Source organism: Mesocricetus auratus, unplaced genomic scaffold (assembly GCF_017639785.1).
Source record: "Mesocricetus auratus isolate SY011 unplaced genomic scaffold, BCM_Maur_2.0 Super-Scaffold_100014, whole genome shotgun sequence".
Taxonomy (NCBI): domain Eukaryota; kingdom Metazoa; phylum Chordata; class Mammalia; order Rodentia; family Cricetidae; genus Mesocricetus; species Mesocricetus auratus.
In genome coordinates this window covers 8,596,466-8,622,334 of record NW_024429197.1, presented here as the reverse complement: position 1 = coordinate 8,622,334, position 25,869 = coordinate 8,596,466, and the positions used below count along the sequence as shown (strand labels likewise).

The 25,869-nt window shown below is 42.3% G+C and overlaps 1 protein-coding gene across 1 annotated transcript in view; it reads right to left on the bottom strand.

Moving 5' to 3' along the window:
* Positions 1-25,869, bottom strand: part of Maco1 (macoilin 1) — a 67,000-nt gene that overhangs the window by 11,938 nt on the left and 29,193 nt on the right. The window lies entirely within an intron of this gene.

The window sequence follows — 25,869 nt, the reverse complement described above, 5'->3', positions numbered from 1 at the left end:
TGAGAAAGGTAGATTTTCATCTGGGAGAGGGCCCAAGGGCTCATCGAGGGTTCACACTGGACATAGTCCTTCTGTGGCATGACTCCCTTCACAGGAGGGCTAATTTTTTATTCTATTCCCCCTCCCACCCCAATGGCTGTGACACTCAGAGTACCTGAGCTGTGTATAAGGGAAGAAAGAAAAACAGAAGGATTTAACACTAAAGTCCTCTCCCTATTACTGAGTTCCTTAGCAATTAAAGTCTGCCAAAACAATGAACTCAGGACCTAGGCACTGACTTTGCTTTTTGACACTCTTCTAGATCAGACTGCAGTGTCCCCCACCCCCACCATTGAGAGCTACCTCATAACAGGCTCTCCATCCATTTCTGGAAACTGCTAGCCTCCTGGCTAAGTAACATTCACACTTTTTGGTGATTATAGCAGAAGAGTTCATTAAGGGTCAACAAGAGAAGGGACTAGTAAGAAAATTGTGAGTTAAAACCTACCTTACTACTCTGCCATTCCTTACTTCTTGTCCCATCTAGCCAATAATAACGCCATTTTAAGTGATGTGCTATAAGGACATAAGCAAGCAGTGAAAGGAACAAAAGGCCAACATTTCTGTACAGGAAGGCTTTATAATGTCAACAGGGGCCCAAACAATGATGATTAAAAGAACCAGACAGTAACACAAGAAGGCTACAATTAAATACATACTATGAGCAAGAAGAGCAATACACACTCCTCACTGCTCTCTATAGGCTACAGGAACGTGAACTAGTTTAGTCAGCAGAACTAAGGGCCACCTGCAATGATTATCCCTATTTCTCCCAGATGAAGAAATAGAGGTAAGAAAAACTTTGTAGCTCAAGGACCCCAGGCAGTAACCCCAGGATCCATTCGCTTCCCATCAGTTCACCCACAGCACAGAACTGAAGAGCTGTGCTCTGCAGAGTCTGGGGAAGATTGTGCAGAGCAGATGGGAATGGAACGAGGCCCTGACGGCTGACGGCATTTAGAGAAGCAGGGAAGAAGTGTTCTAAATGGAGTGGGCACACTCAAAACCTCAGACGTCTCAACAGCCATGTGTATTTGGAGACAAGTAGTCAGTTTGGTGCCTGAGAAGGACTAGAAACTAGACATAGCAGGAAAGGGTTAGATGGGACCCTCACAGCAGAGCTGAGGGTCAGGCCTAGGATGTACACTACATGAGAAGCTCTGAGAAGAGACATTTTTCTACCATGATGCAAATGTCCAGATGGGCAAACATCAGTTTGCTTTAGTTTTTGTGTGCAGAAATCCCAACCCCAAATTTTAAAGATAACCTGGGGCCTTGCTCATGCTACGCCACACTCAACCACTGAACTACCACTCCAACCTCTGATAAAACTCCTTTTTTCCTCTAACCCAGCATACTAACAGAACCAAGACTTCTGGAGGGCAATGGTGCTCTCTTTGGAACTTTCAGCTCCATAGACTACAAACACATACATGTTTTATTAAGTACAAAGTCCTCAGGGCCTACTACGTAGACAAATCAATGCTCACTCAGTAATGTTCCCTGGCCTTTCAGAGAAAACCAAAGAACAGCTTTCTTCCCCTACCTACCATTAGACAACCTAAAAACAAGCCTCAAGTCCCCAGTCATGTTGTAGGTGCTGTCACCAGTGTTCCCATTCCAGGTGTGAGCTCACGGCCTAGAAACCTTGAGTTCCGGTAACACTGCCTCTCCTGCCAAGGCTCACTCCCTAGGGAAGGGTCACAGGTCCACATCACACCACACTGTCCCTATCACCAGGGTTATTCCAGTTCAGTGTACTCTCAGATCAGTATTTAGACTGCAGCCATGCTGTCCCTCCTTCACCTCAAGTAACCCAGGGCTATGTTCCAAACAGGTTGGTGCGTCAGGTTCATCCCACTAAGCAGTCTGGCTGAAGGCATGTTAGGTAATTCTCTTGTGATGCCAGCCTCACAGAGGAAGAACTGCACTTTCAGTGAAAAGGCAAGTTCCTCACTGAGGACAGGGACAATATGGTTTGGTAATGGGCTTTGTCATCAGGGTTTTAAAACAGCTCTACTGCCAAGAGATCCGGTTTCATAGCACAGCCTGCAGCTGGAGACAAAGGGAAACTCCCTTTTGTGGTCATTACTTTCTTTCATTTAAAAAATCTTTTTTTTGAAGTGGGGTGTTAGTGGTGCACACCTTTAATCCCAGCACCCGGGAGGCAGAGGCAGGCGGATCTCTGTGAATTTGAAGCCAGCCTGGTCTACAGAGGGAGTTCCAGGACAGCCTCCAAAAGCTACACGGAGAAAACCTGTCTCGAGGGGGGAAAAAAATCTTTCGTTGTTGTTTTGTATTTGGTTTTCCCCAAGACAGGATTTCTCTGTATAGTCCCCCTAGCTGTCCCAGAACTTGCTCTGTAGATACCAGGCTGGCCTAGAACTCACAGATCAATCACAGCACTTGGCTGAGATTAAAGGCGTCTGCCACCAATACCCAGCTCATCTTAAAAATCTTTAAAGCGTATTTTCCTATCACAAAGTAAGAATAACAATATTCACTGAGTAAATTTAGTAGGAGTTTCTTGAAAAACTGCAATAATCTAAAGAGTTTTGAGAACAAAAGGTACAAACATAATATTTGCAAAGCATAAAACACAGTGCTTAAAAGACATTTGCTTCCACTTATTTACTTAATATGTACATTTAAATGTGCGCACATATGTGGAGGTCAAAGGACAAGTTCTGAGAGATTTTTCTCTTCTTCCACAGTGTCGTCAGGCTTGGCAGTAGTGTCTTTTCCCCCTGAGCCATCTCACTGGTCTCCCAAAGTGCTTTCTTACAAGTGAAGTTCTATAAGAATGTTGTCAAAGCCAAACCAGCACTACACAGCAAAAACAAAGTTATGAGAATAGGTTCCCTTTGTTTAAAACAAAGCAAAATAAACAAAAAACCAATTAAGGCATGTGTACTCTTGTGTGTCTGGTATACTGTGGTAGGAAGCTGCTTACTTGTGCTGCTGGGATTGAACTCGGGCTTCTTGCATACTAGACTCTCCCACTGAGTCACATTTCTAGCCCTAGAAATGGTTTATTTTTGAGGCAAGGGCTTACAACATAGTTCTGGATGGCCTGAAACTTAACATGTACAGACCAAGCTGGCTTCAGAGATCCACCTGCCTCTGTCTCCAGTGTACTGTGATCAGAAATGGCTTATTTTGAAAATACAAAACAACTTACTCTCTTATAAGAAACAGGACTAGCAGGGCAGTGATGGTGCAGGTCTTTAATCCCAGCACTCATCAGGTAGAGGCTGGCAGTGAGCTCCAGGACAACCAGGACTATACAGAGAAAGTGTCTTCAAACCAAACCAACCAAATCAACCAAACAATAAACCCAGGACTAAAATGATTCAGGCTTTTTGGAACTACTGTCAATAGCTTCATCAACCCTGAATTACTGCTTTCCAAACTGCTACTGCAAACTGAGTTAAATCAGTGTGTCTGTAGCCAGGCATTGGTGGTGCATGCCTATAATCCCAACACTCGGGAGGCAAAGGCAGGTGGAACTCTGTGAGTTTGAAGCTGGCCTGATCTACAGAGCTAGTTCCAGGACAGGCTCCAAAGCTACACAGTGAAAACCCGTCTCAAAAAACCAATAAATAGGGGCTGGAGAGATGGCTCAGAGGTTAAGAGCACCAACTGCTCTTCCAGGGGTCCTGAGTTCAATTCCCAGCAGCCACATGGTGGCTCACAACCATCTACAATTCAATCTGGTGTCCTCTTCTGGCATGTAGGCAGAACACTGTATATGTAATAAAAATAAAATCTTTAAAAAAAACAATAAATAAACAAACAAATAAATAAAAATCAGTGTCCCTGTCAGACAAACACTGGTCTTCAGGACCACAGCCTACTGACATAAGTTAGTGTGCCATTTCTCAGGAACCTCAAACACTCATAACCCAAACATTTCAAATGCTGACAAAACAAACTTCTATTAGCTAAAGGCCAGGCTAAGCCATACAGCAAAACCTTGGCTCAAAACACAAGTCAAAACTTAACCATGAGTAATTGTTCATGGACCCTCTACTGAAAACTTTAACTTTGAAGGTCTGCTACATAGCTTAAATCTTTACTGAAATAGGTGGTAAAATGATTTACAGTCTCTTACTGGATTTAATGTTTTACTGTGAAAATGAAAACCACTAATCATCAAAAATCTAACAAAAATATTCAAGGTGTATAACTCACACTCTCCTTGTTTGGGCTAAGTCATACAGCTTACATTTGGTATGCTTCCATCCTGTGAGTCTTTTTCCTACTTTTCATACATGCAATTACATTTATCATGAAGGGGGATTCACATATACAGATTGCATATTAAATGCACCTTCACCTACTCAGTCATTTTCCTTAAACTACTGTACAGTGCTCCACTGTGTGGGGTTAGCAGTGAGCAAAGGTACTTTCCAGAAACCATGAAAAGAGAGAATCAACTTCCAGAAGTTGTCCTCTGACCATGTCACATGACACGTACATTCCCTCACATACACACATGATAAATGAGAAATAATTCCACTGAATAATGTACTTACACAGCCTCCCCTCCTTCTTTTTAGATAGGGTCTCACTATATAATACTTACTGGCCTGGGACTCACTATGAAGACCAGGATGCCCTTGAAATCACAGAGATCTGCCTGCTTCTGACTCCTGAGTGCTGATATTAATGACATACACCATCATGCCTGGCTACTCTATTTTCTAAGATATGTTCAACCGTTGTATCTGCTTAATAGAAGGATGGATATTGGAGATTTTAAAAGAACTGTGAGAGTTAGTAAACTGAACTGAATCAAGCCATTCAAGTGCTAGGGATATTTATCAAGCAGACATGACTACTTGTCTTCATGATACACTTAACTCCCTTAGTGTTAAAGGACACACTTCCCTAGGTAAAATGCACATGTATCATTTATTGTATGATGAAGAAAGCAGCTCTGATTAAAGTTGGCAATGGTGGTGCACACCTTTAATCCCAGCACTTGGGAGGCAGAGGCAGGCGGATTGCTGAGTTCAAAGCCAGCCTAGTCTACAAGAGCTAGCTAGTTCCAGGACAGACTACAAAGCTACACAGAGAAACCCTGCCTGGAAAAAAACCCAAAAAAACAAACAAAAAGCAGCAGCAGCTCTGGTTAAATAGTGTTAAGAAGTTGATGCAATGTCTCCAAATGTATATACAGGACTCTATTCAACTGCCAATAGCTACCTAAACTAGAAGCAATATGATTAGAGAGAAGACAGGATACAGGGAACAGTTTATAACCCTCAAAAAGAATCCCAGTAAGCAAGGATGAAAAGATGGAGGACAGTAATCCCCTACCAGCTTGGACTTTCTTGTCTCACAACTAAGCCTTTTCTATGCTACCAGGGGTTGTTCTGAAGGGATAAAGGGAACTCTTCCTGGAAGTGCTACAATCTCATCAAGCCTGGCTAGGAAGCAAACATACTTCCTGCTGTGGAACTGTCACTCTGGACAGATCAGCCCTACGTATTTTTGTCTAGATTCTAACCTGTTAATCACTAGGGCATGACAACCTGATAGCTACTCCAGGAATATCTGGTGAGACTCAGCATCTTCCATGCAGCTCTGAAGCACTCACTTGACTCATCGGAGCTGGGACTACAGAAGCACTCCACAGGTCCCCAGGTCAGGATGCAGGGTGCCTAGGAAACCAATCTCCTAAATTGAGGGTTGCTCTTACCTACTCTAATCTTTATCTGTTCCCCTAATCTCACCTATTCTCTAATCCTGCCCAAGAAGGCAAGCTCTTATGTAGTTGATAATGAGTTAATTTAAGAGAAAAAGATTCACATTTTAATAAGGGGAATCTCCAAACTGCAGGAATGAAGTGCAGAGACAGCCTTAGGCAGGTGATAGAAAAACACCCACACACCTCTCAAGGGTCAGCCTACTCTTGGAAAGGATATTTTAAATAGCTGAAAAGGTAAGGAAACCCAGAATCTAAATGTTTGTACTTCTCTGGTGATGGCCTTGAATCACAGACCACAGCAAAGACTGGGACTTGCAGAAGCTTACAGGTAGGTCTCTAATGGTGCTGCAATGACCTCAAGCTTTTACAAGGCCTGACTGTAAGCACAGAGGAGGCTTAACCCATGGTTAGTTCATTTTTGGTAAGATGAAGACCTGTCAGAAACAAGCTCATCTTTTCTAAGTAGGAATTCACCAAGGAGGGACTAGATTCTCCGACCACTCTAGGAGTCAGGCATCACCATGTGTCTCTGCAGGCTGCTGGCCAGACCCTTGGCTTTGCTCCTCTCCTCTGTGCTTCTAGATCTAGTGGCAAAGGAAAGGGGTATGTGAAAGCCATGTCTAAGTTTGTAACTGAGGCAGGTTTCATTACTGATCTGTTCCCAGACACTTACCTGCAACTGTACTGTGGGAACAGAGAATCCCACCCACTCTTCAAGGCCCAGCTAGGAAATGAACAAAAGTCAAACAAACTCAAGCACTATGTGCCATTAGTGCCTTCTGGTGGAGCCCAATGCCTCATGGTCAATGGCAGTGCTCACTTTTTTGCACTGGGTGCCATTCTGGTGTTAAATCTGCTTGGGTACATGTGTCTTATTTTTTTCTTTTGGTTACATTCTTTGAAGCCTGGAACTGCCCATGCTAAAACATCAGGCCACTAATCCTCACACTGTGCCCTTCAGTGTCCCAACCTGGTACTCGGGGCCAGTGTTATACTTCTGGAAGTAACACATCTACAACTAGTGGCCAGATTTTCAATTCAGGAGAGAGGGTAAATGTGTGTGTTTGTGAAGAAGGCAGGTACACACGAAAAGAACCAATAGAGAACCTCATCCAGGTAAGTACTAATGTCATCAGTAGTCCCTTGAGTACTTTAACTGAAGACAGGGCTTGTTGTAGGTAAATCAAAGCACTAACCCAGAAGAAATGTAGATAATCCCCCATACCAGCTTCCACTCCCCTTCAGGTCACTCACACTGACAGCATGGGTCAGGCAGGGCAAAGTCTAGCCATGCACATGGTGGATACACCTCCTTATGTGAGGCTACACTGACTGGAAGCTGCTCTGGTACAGTCTATCAACCACAGCTTGGCAAATACCAATGTGAAGCTGCCTTGCTTACTGAGCACAAATGTCCAAAAATACATATCATATTCTTGATGAACCAATTACTAGCTGAAACTGTTACAAAGTATCTTATGTATCTGCTGCCAAACACAAATAGCAAACAAATCAATTTCCCTTATAGAATAGAGAGAACCATCATACACTAAAATCTTGGTGTGTGGCACTTTTATTTATAATAGAGTCAATGGGAAAAATATACAGCCAGTGGTAGCATATGCCTTTAATTCCAACACTAGGGTCTCTGTGAGATTGAGTCTAGCCTGATCTACAGAGTGAGTTCCAAGACAGGCAGGGCTACACAGAGAAACCATGTCTCAAAAACCAAAACAAACACAACAAAAAACACAAACCACAAAAAAGTCCCCAAACTAGCATCCTAAAGAAACGTGATTAAACTTGATAGTTTACCTAGCAAGATGACTCACTGAACAAAAGGGCTTGATGTCTAGCCTGATGACTTGAGGTTGATTCCCAGACCCCAGATAGCTCTGAGCAGAGAACCAACCCTGCACGTACCCTGACTTCAACACATGCATTGGAAATATACAATAAAACATTTTAAAATCCCATATCTATCATTGCAGCACCTGGAGATGCACACAGATTTATATCAAAGTATGCTTGCTGTGATGGGGGGAAAATCAGTTTTTGGATATTCAGCAAAAGCCTGGCCAAATAAATTGTATCTGATTGCCATTAAAAATAATACCACTTAAAAAAACACTAGAGGCTATTCTATGACAGTGGATTAATGCTTATGATACAATCAGTAAAGATGGATACACACACATGCCCATAAACATGTGAATATATGGGATACTGTAGAGTAAGCCCCATTTTTATAAATAGTATACATATAAGAGAAAATGCTGAGATGACATATATATTAGTGATTATCTCTTCTTCATCAAGATTGAACAAAATGTTAAAAAAAAAATTAAACATTTCCACAGAAGCTCCCTGTTACTCTGAGATATGCTGAGGGTCCCAGCAAGTTTTAGGGTAAATTGAAGGTATTAGGAACAACCGACTCTTACGTCCCTCTCTAAACCTAACAGCCCCTCCTCCATCACAGCGACACTCCATTGCACATGTCACAAGGACACTGTAGGGTTCAGATCTCCAAGCATCATGAGTCTATGAATAACCAGAGCCACACGCTACGCTATGCTGACTCTATGCTCTCAGACGAAAGAACCCGCCAGTTCTAGTCATGCTGGCCTAAGCTACTCTTAGGAATATAAGGCTTGAGGAATGCCAGAAAGCCCCAATCTACACTTTCCTCTCCTGCATGGTTGAAAGCTCACTTGGATGTGGGATTCAACAGAAAAGGGTGGCTGCGATTCTGGAGGGGCACCGCCACCATGTGCTGTGCTTGTTTTCCATGAGTACAGAACACTGGAGAGGAGAAGGTGACAGGGGACCCTTCAAGACATGGCAAATTGTTCACAGGACTTATTAGCTCCACCCTGATAGAAAAGCCAATCTATCTAAGAGTACAACTGATCAGCAGGACCAGGAGAGGAGGAAATAAAATAAACACAGTAAGGAATGGCTGCAAAGGGCTGGAGAGATGACTCAGAGGCTAAGAGCACTAGCTGTTCTTCCAGAGGTCCTGAGTTCAGTTCCCAGGAAACACATGGTGGCTCACAACCATCTGTAATGAGATCTGGTGCCCTCTTCTGCCAGACAGGGATACATGCAGACAGAACACTGTCTACATAATAAACAAACAAACAAATGAATGAATAAAGTGGCAGTAGAGGCTATGACTGTTGAGCCGATCTCACTAGCATGTTTTGCTTAGCCCTCCCCCACAGCAAGATGTTTTTAAAAATGTTCTTTTTTAGCCAGGCGGCAGTGGCGCACCACGCCTTTAATCCCAGCACTCAGAAGGTAGAGGCAGGAGGATCTTTGTGAGTTCGAGACCAGGTGGTCTACAACTAGTTCCAGGACAGCCTCCAAAGCCACAGAGAAACCCTGTCTGAAAAAAAAAAAAAGTTATTTTTTTGTTTGTTTTTTGAAACAGGGTTTCTCTGTGTAACAGCCCTGGCTGTCCTGGAACTAGCTCTGTAGACCAGGTTGGCCTCGAACTCACAGAGATTCACCTGCCTCTGGCTCCTTAGTGCTGGGATTAAAGGTAAGTGTCACCATAACCAGGAAAATGGTCTATTTTTACCATCTTAAAACATCATAAGCTGTCAGGTGTTGGTGGCACACATCTTTATTGCCAGCACTCGGGAGACAGAGGCAGGCAGATTTCTGTGAGTTTGAGGCTAGCCTGGTCTTCAAAGAGAGTCCCAGGTCAGCCTCCAAACCTACAGAGAAACCCTGTCTTGAAAAACCAACATAAAAAAAAAGTCATCATAAGCTTTGTTAACACTGATTTTTAATATCCAACAGCAACAACCAGCCATCCCTTTACAAGTTTACGACCTCATGCTCCCAGGCACAGTGGCAGTCTTAAACACAGATGATGACAGCACAGACCCCAGAACCCCCCTCTCCAACTGTACTCATTGAGGGGTCTGCCTTGCCCCCAATGGTCTCTGAATTTGCACTACTTTCTCTAGAACCTGTTGTGTGCAGAGGCAAAGAAAGGTCCTTCATAGTTTATTATTTCAGGTTTCTGCAAATGGTCATTCTTCATTTATAAAAAGAAATCAGGGACTGGAGAGATTACTTCAGTAGTTAAATGAGAATCTGCTGCTCTTACAAAGGACCCAGGTTTGATTTTTGAATTCCAGCACCCACATAGCATCCCACAACCATATATAATAACTCCAGCTCCAGAGAATCTGATGTTGTCTTTTAAGGGCAGTAGGCACACACGTGGTACTCAGACACATGCAAGCAAAACACTCACACACATTAAAATGCACTTGTTTTAACCCTAAGACCCCTAGATGGAAAAGGAAAAGAAGGGTATAAGGGGCTCCTAGGAGATTTGTAAAAAACTAATGTAAATCCACGTTGACAGACAAAGTACCCAAAAACCCAATTTTTTTTTTTTTTTGGTTTTTCGAGACAGGGTTTCTCTGTATTGCCTTGGAGGCTGCCCTGGAACTCGCTCTGTAGACCAGGCTGGCCTCGAACTCACAGAGATCCGCCTGCCTCTGCCTCGAGAGTGCTGGGATTAAAGGTGTGTGCCACCAACGCCCGGCTTCAAAAACCCAGTTTTTAACTGACAGTCTCTTCTTCAAGGTTAACGCCCTTTAAAGAGCCCACTGAACTCTCTTGGCTGCAAACATCAGTTCTAGAGGCTCTGACTCAGTGGGATGGGAGCTTTCCCGAGCATAAGCATCCCTTCTCAACTGTAGTGAGGACATTTTCCATCCACCTAGAGACTGCAGCTCTGACAGGGTAAACTCTCAGAAGCTATCACTCCAAGGTCCCGTGTGTGAATACCTACCTACCAGGTACAGGTTACTCCATTACTTATCTATTCAGAACAACCACATTCCTGTTGGACCACTCAGATGTAGAACCATCATACAAACTACATGTTTAGATACATTCATTCAGATGCTACATGGTACCCAAGTCACATAGTAGCCCTACTTTAAGTATTAATCATGTTCCCACTACAACAATTATATTTTTGATACTATAGTTTAAAATTCCTTCAATGCTTAAAATAAGCACAACCTGTCTTGTGAATTAATATGAACAAGACTAACCAACTAAAACTACAGGAGTCTAAAATATTGTGGACATAGCAGAAAATGAAAATAAATCAGGTCTGCCAAAGTATACTTGCTCAGACACAGTGCCAGACAAATATAAATTAAGTATGTTTCCAAAGAGACAAAAACAAACCACTAAACTTTTTAAAATAGACTTATGACTCTACTATTTTTTTTCCACTTAGTACTTTCCAAATAATCTAGGAGTCACTTTTTCCAACACATTTAACCTAATCTGAACAGCTCCATTGAGTGTGTGGCTTTCACAGTCCTCATCCTAAAATCTCACACATTTTGACCCTTAGCTAGGAATGACACCATCTGAAATACCCTGATGTACTCCACTAAAACAGAAAGCCTGTAGAGTGGGGTGAGGCCAGCAGGTGAGTCTGCAGCAGCACAGCTATGCTACCTGCACACATCTTTTTTTTCTTCCACCCACCATCCCTGACCCGCTAGCAGTGCATTCGAACACAAAGTGCCAAAGTGCATAAGCAAATGGAGGTGCTCCCTTCTGTGCAGGAAGTGATGCTCCCATCTAAGGAGAAGGAAGGACAGAAATGTGGGATTTGAGTTCCCTTCTGTGCAGCAGGTAATGCTCCCATCTAAGGAGAAGGAAGGACAGAAATGTAGGATCCGAGTTCCTTTCTGTGCAGCAGGTAATGCTCCCATCTAAGGAGAAGGAAGGACAGAAATGTAGGATCCAAGTTCCTTCCAGGAGCCACAAAGGCAGAGCCTGGTCCTGGGCTGACAGAGCCAGGCCCAGCAGGGCAGAGAAGGAAGACAAGGCAGATTCCTCTTTGTTCTTGCTGAGAGGTGGCCTGCACCAAAGTCTCTTGGTCCTGGACATAACCAACTGACAGCTGGAGTGAATGGCTGGCTGGACAGCAATCTCCCAAAGGATTCTTCCCTGGTCCTCTCTCTGTAACTTCCAGTTCCTTTCACCTGCTAATCCTCTACAAAATAAAGGGACAAATAAGCCAAATGTAAAACTTCCAAGAACTCAACCAAAGGGTGTGCCAGTGGAAGCTCTTCTTTCCTTTCCTTTTTCGAGGCAGGGTTTCTCTGTGCAGCCCTGGCTGTCCTGGAACTTGCTCTGTAGACCAGGTTGGCCTCAAACTCAGAGTATCTGCCTGCCTCTGCCTTGTAAGCAGCAGTATTAAAGACGTGTGCCACCACTGCCTAGTTCTTTCTTATTTTTTATTAAATAAAATTGTTAATGACTTCCACAAAAGCAACAAGGTCTAGACCTAGCCATAGTTGCCCAATGTTCGGGAAACCTTGGGTTCCTGGAAATAGATAGAACTGGGTGTGAACAGCACACGCCTGTAATCACAACTTGACTCTGCAGGAAGAGGCCTATGGGGAGTTCAATATCATCCCCACTTACAGCCTGAGCTACAGAAAACTGACTAAAACTTAAAAAAGCAAAGGCCTGAGTTAGGAGACTACAGCTCTCAGGTGCCTCCTCTCTGCCAAGACCCCCAGTTGTGACTAACATAAGCTAAAGAAGCCCTGCCCTCACTGACCACCTATTTACTATGGACATTAGGATGCCACAAAGTAGTGATTCTCAACCTATAAGTTGCAACCCCTTTGGGTGTTGAATGACCTTTTCATGGGGGTCTTGTAAGACCATTGGAAAACACAGATATTTACACTACGATTTTTTTCTAAGTCAGGGTTTCTCTGTGTAGCTTTTTTGAGCCTGTCCTGGAACTAATTCTATAGACCGGGCCTCAAATTCACAAATATCCGCCTGTCTCTGCCTCCTTAGTACTGGGATTAAAGGTGTGAACCACCACTGCCCAACTATATTAAGATTTTTTTTTTTTTTTGGTTTTTTTCAAGACAGGGTTTCTCTATGGCTTTGGAGGCTGTCCTGGAACTAGCTCTTGTAGACCAGGCTGGTCTCGAACTCACAGAGATCCACCTGCCTCTGCCTCCCTAGTGCTAGGATTAGAGGTGTGCACCACCACCACCCGGCTATTAAGTTTCTTAAGACTAACAAAATTACAGTTATAAAGTAGCAAGGAAAATAATTTTACGGTTGGGGTCCCCACAGCATGAGGAACTGTATTAAAAGGCCACAGCATTAGCAAGGTTGAGAACTACTGCTGTAAAGGGTAAACTATACAGAAAGTCACCATGCAGGAAGTATTCCTACAACTACAACTGACCTCTGGTAATGTTGCAAACATTTTCTGTGTACCTGAGTGTTTCAGGATATTTGATCATGCTGTGAAACTCTGAGAATGTGCTGATAAAATTAACACTGGATCAGGGAGAGGAGCCAGTGACTAGCTGACAAGAATTACAAAGGACCCAGCAATATGGATAGCTAGACAAAGCAAGGAGTAGGGAAGGACTTAAAAATTCCAGTCTTTTTGGTTTGGAACAGTTTGGTAAGACTCTCTCTTGCAGGGTCTCTGACCAAAAAGGAAGGTCAGTTGGTTGTTTCTTGGCATCTCTGATCTAGCAGGTTTTCACCCCTGAGTCTTCATTGGTAAATAATTTAGATAAAAACTTTTGGAGGTGGTGCTGGCAGGACTCATATTCCTCCAGGCCATGGTTTGGGCGACAGGGTGCTGACTGTGGGCCATGGGGCACAGAGAGAAGTTAAAATATCAGTAGCTTCAGGGGTGGCTGCTAAGCAGGCAGAAATCAACAAAGAAAAACACATCAGGTTTCCACCATTAGTTACCTTTCCTCCCTAACTACTGGTTCCATACAGTACTTTGTAGGAGTCTTCTAGCCTCTCCTTGGGAAAAGAGTGCAGTACTCAATAAAAGATCTGTCATTCCCCCCCCACCCCCAGGAGGCATTCAGCAATAGATAAATTGCTGTTCAGATCATCTGTGCCTATTTCTAAGACAGGTACAGCTGCTGGCCCAAGTGCCATCTGGCGTCCTCTACCAGTTAGGCCTCAGCATGGGACAGATCTACTCATGCTTTGTCCCTGACCCTCATGCTGGAGTTTCAGAAGTCAGTTTCACCTACTGTAAACCTTGGCCTAGGCCTGGCTCCCTAAAAAGAGTAAGGAAAGACTAGCAATAAAGAGTTACAAGGAAGTTAGGTCATTTTGTTTTTCCAGAAAAAAGTACTAGCCCTAAGTATTCCCTACTACTTTAAAAACTTCTCTTAGTATCACAAACAGGGACTTCTTCAAATTTCTGTTTCACTACATTTCACAGAAAAAGGACTATACAGAATCATCTGTCTGTCTGTCTGCAGGATTTCTCTGTGTAGCCTTGGCTGTTTTGAAACTAGTTCTGTTACCCAGGCTGGCCTTGAACTCACAGAGATCCACTTACTGACTGAATCTAAAACAATGCATCTTTTCCTCCCACAGAATGTTAATTTTTGGTTTTGTTTTTTCAAGACAGGGTTTCTCTGTGTAGCCCTGTAGAGCATGCTGGCCTCAAACTCTGCCTTCCCAAGTGTTGGAATTAAAGGAGTGCACCACCATTGTCAAACCTATGTTTAAATTTTTTAGACCGGCCAGGCAATAGTGGCGCATGCCTTTAATCCCAGCACTCGGGAGGCAGAGGCAGGCGGATCTCTGTGAGTTGGAGGCCGGGCTGGACCAACAGCCTCCAAAACAATACAGAGAAACTCTGTCTTGTAAAACAAAACAAAAAAAAATTTTTTAGACCGATTGTTTATTTGTATATGCCCACCAAATACAGGTGAGTATGCTACAACATTGTGTGTAGAGGCTAGAGGAAAATTTGCCAGAGTTCCTCTCCTTCAGTCATGTGGGTCCGAAGAGGGTGAATGTGGGTCATCGGGCTTGATGGCAACTGCTGAGCTATTTTTTATTTATTATGTATAGTGTTCTATCTGCCTGTATGTATGTATACAGGCAAGAAGAGGGCACCAGATCTCATTATAGATGGTCATGAGCCACTATGTGGTTGCTGAGAATTGAACTCTGGACCTCTGGAAGTGTAACCAGTGCTCTTAACCTCTGAGCCATCTCTCCAGCCCTGTTTATAAGTTTTTATTTACTATTACTGTTCCTATGTCAGATACAGATACAACTTTGTAGAGTTGGCTTTCTCCATTCATCTTTATTTGAGGTCTAGGGCTCAAACTCAGGCCACAAGGCTTGAAGCAAATACTTTATCAGCAAGGTCTCTCACCAGTCCAGAATATGCTATTTTGAATTGCGTGTAGACATCTCATAATGTGAGGAAATGAAAAACACCAAGTATAATAAACTATCCCAGAGAACAAGACCACACATACTAAGGAACCTTCTATAAGTCAGAGACCACATGGTACCTAGAAGACAAGGCTAGATAAACTCAAGAGTCTGTGGAGATCAGTCAAACCACACTGAGTGAGTGATCTTCTACCACCAAGTTCTAGTCAGAAGAGAAAGCTAGCCCCCCCCCCCGGTTTTTGACATTTTCATTCCTCTTTACATTTAATTTGATGTGTATAAGTCTTGTCTGTGTGTATGTATGTGTGTCACATCTGTGCCTGGTGCTTATGGGGGTCAGAGGAACGTGTAGGATCCTCTGGAACTGAAGTTACGGCAGTTATGAGCACTAAGAACCAAACTTAAACATAAACAACGGTATTCCTAACCTCTGAGCCATCTCTCCAGTCCCAACCCTCTTTAAGAGAAACCTAAAGTGTAATAAATAGAAGGTTCCTGTAGACCACAAAGGAGGACAGTGACTCCAAGTTCATCCTAACTTCATGTTAGTGAAGTTCTGTCACTAATGAGCTACAACAGTCAAGTCTCTTTCCCAACTGTGTTGCTCTGAAAATGTGTCCTGCAACCTGATCCTGTCATCAAAACTGGTTCTTGCCTCTGAGTGTAAGTTACACACTGCTTAGTGTAAATGAATGAATGGAAACGTCTGGAAGTGTTTCTCTAGACTCCTTTCCCTCTGAGGCAGAGCATCTATTGTTTAAAGACCTGTTTCCTCCATTCTCCTTTCCTAGAGCTCAGGTCAACAAATGAACAGAAGTAATTACAGGAGCAAACTAAGTTTTAAGTAATTACATGTTGCTGTACCTAAAAGAGCCTCATCAATTTAGAAAGGAATAAAGGAGGATGTAGTCAGTGGGTTAGTGCTACCAGGATTTCTATTTTCCCTATTTCTAAAGGCTTTCTCCTTCCAAATCTTCAAAACCCCCAGGACCTGCCCTGTCAGTGACACACTTAGGACTGCAGCCTCCTAAGCAGAGAAAAGAGCAAGTAAGGATTCCCTTGACCAGCTAAGTCTCAGTTCTATCCTGTCTTCTTCCAAGTTAAAGCACTTAGGCTTGCTGCTGCCAGGCTGGGCCTATTCAACACTAAGGGCAGAGCCTGTGCAGATAGCTCTCACTGGAGATGACTTTCAGGGACTCATAAGTTTAAGAGCACAAGCCCTGTTCTACTAATACTACTGTAAGTAGCACCTTGTGTTTTTGTAAAAAGTAAGAATTTTTAAGATAGTCAGGTTAGGAAAGCATGTCTTCTACAGATTTTGGCATTGAGATCAAAACATCTAATTTTGGTGCCAATCTTTGAGGGAGTAGCAGTTGTACTTGAATTTTAAAAACACAAAGAACAAGATTAAGAAGAAAAATAAAGCAGGTTGACCAACATTTTCTGAGGATCCTAGAAGTACAAAAGCTTCAGGCTGACCCTGGCACAAGTTGTCATCTTTAGGGCCCATTTATTGCACTGATAGGGATAGGGCTGGGGAGGCCAGTATACATGCCTCTCAGCTCTTCTTTCTTTCTTTCAAGATTTTTATTCATTTTAATGTAAACAGTGTTCTGCCTGCACACCAGAAGAGGGCACCAAATCTCATTATAGATGGTTGTGAGCCACCATGTGATTGCTGAGAATTGAACTCAGGACCTCTGGAAGAACAACCAGTGCTCTTAATCTCTAAGCCATCTTTCTAGGCCCCGTCTCAGATCTTTTCTATAGGTAACAAAATAATCATTCTAGATTCCATATAGTTGTGTTAAGTGCTATTCTGCAAATCAACATCTGGATACTTCTTTTTTTTTGTTTGTTTGTTTTTTGAGACAGGATTTCTCTGTGTAGCTCTGGCTGTTCTGGAACTCATTTTGTAAACCAGACTGGCCTTGAACTCAGAGATCTGCCTGCCCATGCCTCCCAAGTGCTGTGATTAAAAGTGTGTGCCACTACTGCCTGGCTGGATTTTTTTTTTTTTTTTTTTTTTTTTGGTTTTTACAAAACAGGGTTTCTCTGTTTTGTTTTGGAGGCTGTCGGTCCAGCCCAGCCTCGAACTCACAGCGATCCGCCTGCCTCTGCCTCCCGAGTGCTGGGATTAAAGGCATGCGCCACCACCGCCTGGCACTGGATACTTATTTAATGACTCTTTATATCATATATAATTAAACTACTTTAGCAGATTTATGACATATAAAAAATAATAACGTTTAAGTGAGTCTCCTAGTCAGGTTAAGGTGGCACATGCCTTTAATCCCAGCACTCCTGAGGCAGGTGGATCTGAGTTTGAGGCCAGCCTGGTCTATAAGGTGAGTTCCAGGACAGCCAGGATTATAGAGAGAAACTGTCTCTTGAGAAAATGAAGTCTCTCATTTTGGATGCATAAAAAGGCAGTTGGACAGAAATAAACTGAAAAGAAATTTTTTTTTTGTTTCAGCCTTTCCACAGAATGTGAGCAATTTATATTTTGTTCTGAGGTCTCTGCCTTAAGCAGGGAACTGAAATAAGTAACAATCACCAACAAGAATGCTCAGTCTCAGGCTGTACTTGAGAAGAAACTTTGAGCCAAATGCAAACGAAACTGCTGACCTGTCCAGGACAGCGGCAGTTCAGGTGTCATGCCCTGACCTGCTGGATCTCAGACAGAAGCTTCTGACAACCAGATCTACAATGGACTATTTTATTCACCAGGAAAACGAGGGTGAGGATAAGTAGAGAAAGTGATTATAATATAATTTAAGTGAAAAACAGGAGCATAAAAACTACATATTCCCAGCATGGTCTATAAGAGCTAGTTCTAGGACAGCCTCCAAAGCCACAGAGAAACCCTGTCTCGAAAAACCAAAACAAAACAAAACAAAAACAAACAAACAAAAAAAACTACATTTCTACAGAAATGAGGAAAGCAAGCACTTCAAAGCTAAACTACATTAAAAGTTAAAATTTCTGGGGTTAGGGACACAGTTCACCAATAAAGTCCTTGCCTAGCATAAGCAAGGGCTTGCATCCAACCCCAGTACAGGGGTTAGATGGGAGATGTGCTCTGTAAACAAAACAAAACAAAAAACTGTCAAGGAGGGCTGAAGAGACAGTTTAGCAGTGAGGAATGCTTACTGCTCTTTCAGAGGATCCAAGTTCAGTTCCAAAGTCAGGGAGCTCACAACCACTTATATATAACTCTAGTACCAGAAGTTCCAATACCCACACATGTGACACACATACACACATAAAGGAAAAAAATTATAAAGAAAAATAAACCAACAAAAAACTATAGAAGCAAAAAGAAAAAGAAAAACTGTCAAAAGTATAAAACAACAAACAAGGTGTGGTGGTACACACCTTTAATACCAGTATGGCAGAGGGGCAGAAGCAGACTGATCTCTGAGTTTGAAGTTAGCCTGATTTACAGAGGGACTTCCAGGCAAGCCAGGGCTATCCAGTGAGACCCCGTTTAAAAACAAACACACAAATAAAGTTGTGATGGCTCAACGGTTACAAGCACGTGTGCTTGCAGAAGACTTGGTTCAATGCCCAGCACCTATGTGGTGGCTTAAAACCGTCTCCAACTCCAGTTCCAGGTGATCGAATGCCTTCTTTTCTGACCTTCTCAGGCACCAGTCATGCACGCACTTGGTGCAGACATACATACAGGCAAAACATTCATACACATAAAAATAAAATAAATCTGAAAAAAAGAAAGGGAAGAGTGTTGAAGAGATGAATCATCGGTTAAAGGCTAAGGCTTGCAGCAAATGAGGAGGAAGGAAACTTCAGACTGAGAAAATATTTCCAAAAGAGGTTTAATAAAAATCTGTTATCCAGCCAGATATGGCAGTGTATCACTGAAATTTCAGTGTTTTGAAGCTGAAGAGGATTTCATATCCAAAGGTGGGTCTGGGCTACATACAAAGTGAGACCCTGTCTCAGATAGAAAAAAGAAAAATCCAAATATACAAAAAAATTCTTAAAACCCAACAATAAGAAAACAACCTGATTAAATACTGGAACTAATTGTTTAAAACACCCTATCAAAGAAGATGGTAAAAACTGCAAATGAGCTATAAAAAGACATACTCCATCACATGGGCCCTAATCACTGTGGCTTCGATCCTACTGCAAAATCTGGAAGCAGTAACTATGCTGCAGTAGACAAAGGATCACAGGAAACTGTGATACGTCTACCCACACGTAAGTTACCATGACAGAAAGAATCTTAGATGTATTTTTTATGTGAAACTTCATAACAAGGCTGGTAAGAATGCCAGAGCTTCACAAGGTTTAGTGGCAAATGAGGAGTAGAGTTTTTAACACAAACTCCTGTGTGATACTCAAACAGTGGATAACTGTTAGAAATGTGTCTAAGCTCACCAAGCATAAATGCACATCAACCCTAAGGACTGGGGTGACAGTGATAGTTGTAACACAAGGTGGGCATGTGTTAGGAAATCTCTGTACCTCCTGCTCAATCTAAGAACTTAAAAACTGATCAAAATAAAGTTTTTTTTAATTTCACAAGTACTGTTCACAACTATAAATTAGAATTAGCTGATGAGAAGAAAACACAACAAAAATTTTCATGGACTTGTGCCATGGTGGCGGGGTAATTTCCACCTTTTTAGTTTCTATTTCTATGGGTGGTGGATTTTGAGACAGGGTCACTATATAGTTCTGACGGTCCTAGAACACACAGAGATCTACCTGCCTGTGTCTTCCAAGTGCTAGGATTAAAGGTGGGTGCCACTATGCCCAACTTCCTTATCTATTTCTCTTTCTTGGTTTTTTTGAGACAGGGTTTCTTTGTGTAGCTCTGGCTGTCCTGGAACTTGCTGTGTACACCAGGCTGGCCTTGAACTCACAGGTATCCGCCTGTTTCTGCCTCCCAAGTGCTGGCTTCCTTTTTATTTTTAAAAAGATTTTTTTCTTAATTACAGTGTGTGTGTTGTTCTGTCTACACACATGTACACATGATCATGTATATGTAGGTACCTGATGGATCCCAGGAGCTGCAGTTACAGACAGTTTTAAACTGGGTACTGGAAACTAAACCCTGACCCTCTGGAATAATAGAAAAAGCTCTACCTGGTGAGCTACCAATTCAGCTCAGTTCCTTTTACTAAGAGTTTCCACAGGACTTCTCTTGCAGCACAAAAAGACTAACATGCCTTTAACCTGGCCCCTGAGAACACAGGCCAGCTGAGTTATGGTCTTCCTCCCCTGCACAGACTGGGCTAAAATAACTCGTCTGGGTGCTTTCTGGTTTGGCTCAGATTTTTGCCACATTAGTAATAAAAACATTTTTGGTTACTAACATTTTAAGTCTCTCTCTTTTTAATATCCTGAGTTAAGAATTCACAAAATTGCTGGGAGTGGCTTCAGGCTTTAATCCCAGTATTCCTGAGGCAGAGGCAGATGAAAAGTGAGTTCGAGGCCAACCTGGTCTACATCGCAAGTTCCAGGACAACCAGGACTACACAGAGACCCTGTCTAAAACACACACACACACACACACACACACACACACACACACACACACACACACACATACACACACACAAAGAACAAAACAAAAAATTCACAAAATCAAATTGTAACAGGGTCCTTTAGCAACATATGTATTTCTCAAATCAAAAAAGGGCTTTGAACTGGCCATGAGACGTTTTGAAAGTTTTCTGGAAAGAGCCTATAGGCAATACTTATTATTATCAAATGCCCGGCCTCCTCCAAGTTCCCCTAGATTCCTTTACATAGCAATCTTCCCAGCACTGTATCCTGCATCTCCTACCTAGCACAATACCTGCTTTCTACCCAGCATCACCTGAGAGGCCTTCATACACTCAGTTCCTTTACTCCCATGTTATTCTCTTAGCCAACATCCACTCATTCACTAAGATTTATTTATTAAATGTGTAGTGTTCTACCTGCATGTATGCCTATACACCAGAAGAGGCACAAGATATCATTATAATTGGTTGTGAACACCATGTGATTGCTGGTAATTAAACATAGGACTTTTGAAAGAGCAGCCAGTGCTCTTAACTTCTGAGCCTCTCTCTCTAGCTCCAAGAACCTTTTTTTTATAAGGACACAAAAATGAAACTCACAATCTATTAAAACGAAAGAGCAAGCAAGTGCTGTACAAAGCAGGTCAATACACCTTTGTGAATAAGACCAAAAGGTATTTGTGGCTTTGTAGCTAGTCTCTGTGGAAGTTACTCAACTCTGCCAAAAAAAAAAAAAAAAAAAAAAAGCAGCCACCAGCATTGTGTAAACAAGTGCTCTAACAAAATATGTATGTACAAGACCAGCAGAGTGAGAATGGAGAGGACTCAGTGGGGAAGAGTGCACTGTTCTTGTGCAGATTTCAGTTCCCAATACCATGGTGGGTGGCTCACAACTGACTGTAACTCCAGCTCCAAGGACTCTAATGCTCTCTTCACACTTCCTCAGCATTGCACTCAAATGCATGAAAGAGTGCAAGTATACACACATAATTAAAAAATAAAAGTAATCTTGGCGGGGGCTGGAGAGATGGCTCAGAGGTTAAGAGCACTGACTGCTCTTCCAGAGGTCATGAGTTCAATTCCCAGCAACCACATGGTGGCTCACAACCATCCGTAATGAGATCTGGTGCCCTCTCCTGGCTTGCAGACATACATAGAGGCAGGATGTTGTATTCATAATAAATAAATAAAATCTTTAAAAAATAATCTTGGCATGATAGCACACAAATTTAGTTCAAGAACTCGAAGAAGCAGAGGCAGGCTGATTTCTGTGAATCTGATGCTACTGGGTCTACATTGTGAGTTCCTGGCCAACCAGGATGACAAAACAAGACCTTTTCTCTAATAAATAGACAATATATAACATGAAAAAGAAAAACCTAAAAATAAAATCTTAAAAAACAAACAAGCAAAAAAAAAAAAAAAAAAAAAAAAAAAGGAAAAAGGAAAAAAACAAACCAACAAAACCAAGCAAGCAAGGCAATGATGGCGCACGCCTTTGATCCCGGCACTCAGGAGGTAGAGGCAGGCGGATCTCTGTGAGTTCCTTGTCTATAAGAGCGAGTTCCAGGATGGCCTCCAAAGCCAGAGAAACCCTGCCTCGAAAAACTAAAGTACAAGCAAACAACAAAACTGGCACTGAGCAAAACCTTCCTGTTTACTAAGGAATACATTACCCTAGAGTGCGCTCAGAGAGCTAGAGAAGTTTGAGAAATGACCTACCAGCATGCTGGCCCTGCACAGCGTTGGTAAGTCTTATCTCAACAGCCATCCCACCAAGTCTCTTGGAAAGTTGTTAACCACTGAGTAACACCCCTCAATAAATTATTAAATTCATTCCTCAAAAATAGTTTTCAGCAATGGTCCTGAGAAAAGTAACTGAAGAATTATAAAAGAGCTGCAGGTTAGTTTATGTAATTCTGACTTTCAATTTTTTGCCCAAATATCTGAAAAGGGGTAGAAAACTTCTCTGTGGGGTGATAGCCAGCTCAGAACTATGCACAACCATGGCCTGCCTGAAGAAGATGCATGATCACAGTTGATCCTGCATGCCTGTACTATGAGATTAGGGACTATGCTGGCTAGTGTTATGTCAACTTGACACAAACTAGAGTTATCTGAAAGAAGGGAACCTCGGTTAAGAAAATGCCTCCAGGGCTGGAGAGATGGCTCAGAGGTTAAGAACACTGACTGCTCTTCCAGAGGTCCTGAGTTCAATTCCCAGCAACCATATGGTGGCTCACAACCATCTGTAATGAGATCTGGTGCCCTCTTCTGGCGTGCAGGCAGAACATTGTATACATATTAATAAATAAATAAAATCTTAAAAAGAAAAAAAAAAAAAAAAAAAGAAAATGCCTCCAGGGGCTAGAGATGGCTCAGTGGTTAAACTCACCAACTGCTCTTCCAGAGAACCCAGGTTCAATTCCCAGCACCCACATGGCAGTTAACAACTGTTTGTAACTCCAAGATCCGACAATTGCACACAGACATACATGCAGGCAAAACACCAATGAACATAAAATAAGTAAAAATAAATAATTAAAAAAGAAAGAAAATGCCTCTATAAGACTTGATTATAGGCAAGCCTGTGAGGACTTTTCTTTTTAAAATTTTATTTGTTCATTTATTTGCATTGGTGCTTTGCCTGCATGGGGGTTACAGACAGTTGTGACCTGCCATCTGGGTACTGGGAATTGAACCCAGGTACTCTGGAGGAGCAGTCAGTGCTGGGCCATCCCTCGAGCTGTAGGGCTTTTTCTTAATTAGTGATTGTTGGAGGAGGGCCCAGCCCATTGTGGATGGTGATGTCTCTAGCCTGGTAGTTCTGAGTTCTAAAAGAAAGAAGACTGAGCAAGTCATGAAGAGCAAGCCAGTAAGCAGCATTCCTCAATAGCCTCTGCATCAGCTTCTGCCTCAAGGTCCCAGCCCTGTTTGAGTTCCTGTCTTGACTTCTTTGAGTGATGAACAATGATACAGAAGTATAAGCCAATAAACCCTTTTCTCCCCAAGTGGTCATGGTGTTTTACCACAACAATGATAACCCTAACAAAGACAGACACAACTGAGTCCAGCTTACTTATTTGCAGATGGCACACACACTCCACTCTCTAGTTAACAACTCAAACACATCAGGTTTAGATAAGCAGCCTTAATAGCAGTCATCAAAACATGCATTAAGTCAAAAACAGAGGAGTCTGGCAGTGGTGGCACAAGTGATAACACCTCCTCCAACCAAGGTGGATAACTTGCTGAGAAAAAAAATGTTTTTCCTTTCAAATGCTCTTATTATTGTTCACTGTTAATTAAAAAGAAAAAAATGAATGCTTGATTCTATTACAGGCTATAGCTTTTGTCAACATTTTAGCTTTTCTCTTCAAATTTCTTTTCTGTATACATAGAGGAAAATGTTTTAAATTACATTGCTTTCTTCTTCATCAGGCATCATATTGTGAATAGTCTCCCAGATTCCTAAATATAGTCCAAAAGTATGATCTTACATTATTTATATTAGAAACCAGGTGTAATGATACAGACACAGGACAGTGACAGCCAGAGCTACATAATGAGATCCTGTCTTGAACAAACAAACAAATAAAAAAAAGTATTATTAAATGTATCAAAGGGCCAAGTGTGGTGGTGCACCCCAGCATTCAAGAGGCAGAGGCAGGTGTATCTCTGTGGGTTTGAGGCCAGCCTGTCTACAGAGCGAATTCCAGGACAGGCTCCAAAGCTACAGAGAAACCCTGTCTTGAAAAAACAAAACAAAACAAAACAAAAAGTAAATACGTTAAATAAAGTGTGGTAAAGGTTTCACCTGTTGCAGTTGGTGAATTCTGGTGAATTCCTTCTGAAATAAGTAGTACAAAAACTGGCCTTTCTCCTCTGGACATCTGGAAGCATGCTCACTGCTGACTGTTCACTCTGCAGGGTAGGGGAAGGATGTGGATGCCTGACCAGCATCAGCAATGGCAAGCTTCCAAAGTGGTGCAGAAGCCTGCTACAGGAGTGAGAGGAAGGTGTGGATGGAACCCATGTCCATTTTCCTTATCTGGCTACTCACAAAATTAAAACTAATCAATATTCTGGTTCACATTATTTACAAAGCTGAAAACCCTTGCTAGAAGAGTAAGTTGTCCTTGGCCTTTAAATAAACCAAAGAACAGGCAGTGGTAACACACACTGTTAATCTGGGAGTCTGAAGCAAGGGGATCTTTCAGTTCAAGGCCAGTTGGGTCTACAAAGCAAGTTCAAGAACAGCCAGGGCTACACAGAGAAACCCTGTCTCAAAAACAACAACAACAAAAACCTTACTGGACTGTGTGGGTTACCTATAGCAAAAACAAAAAACAAAAAAACCCTCCAGCTCAGCTCTCAGCTTCCGGATTGAAGACGGGGTAAAAGTCACGCTTGTTCGCCAATTTAGTCAAATGAAGTCTGTGCCAGTCGGTGTCATTAATTAAGGTTGAGAAAAAGAATGTTTCTAATTAAAATCCATATCTAACACTGTGTTCCCATATGTAATTTTTGGCAGATTTCTTTTGTGCACCTGTCATGAGCATGTGGAGGTCAGAAGACAACTAGTCAGCATTAGTTAACTCTCTCTGTCCACCATGTGGATAACAGAATTACCAGGCTTGGCAGCAAGCACCTTTACCCAACAAGTCACTTTGTCAACCCAGATTAGACTATACTTTTTTTTTTGGTTTTTCAAGACAGGGTTTCTCTGTGGCTTTGGAGGCTGTCCTGGAACTCGCTCTGTAGACCAGGCTGGCCTCGAACTCACAGAGATCCGCCTGCCTCTGCCTCCCGAGTGCTGTCACTAAAGGCGTGCGCCACCAACGCCCGGCTAGATTATACTTTTCAACCCTGAATATCCTAGACTTATCTACGGACAATTTAAATTCTAGCTGCAGAAAAAGAAACTAACAAATAAAACAAGGTCAGAGTAGTAACAACAACTTTCTTCCTCCCTCTTCCCATCTATGTCAGTTTGATTATAGAAGATTTGCACCAACAGGACACAAATTTTTCTCTTTGTCTTTTTGCCAAAAAGAACTTTAGATATGCAAACATAAAAGGACAAGACTAACAGCATCCTTTAAGGCCACCAAGAGGGCTGAATGTAAATCTGTCACATGTGGGAAGCCATCACCATCATCTGCTATTCTTATTTAACAAAAAAGGTTTAGTCAGTGTTGTAATATACTGACAAGGTGGCTAAGAAGCCTGTGCAAAGCAAACACCCAGACACTCCGGTCCCACGTGTGATCGCGCGCAACTCCAGCAGGCCCACGGAAGCATTACTCTGGA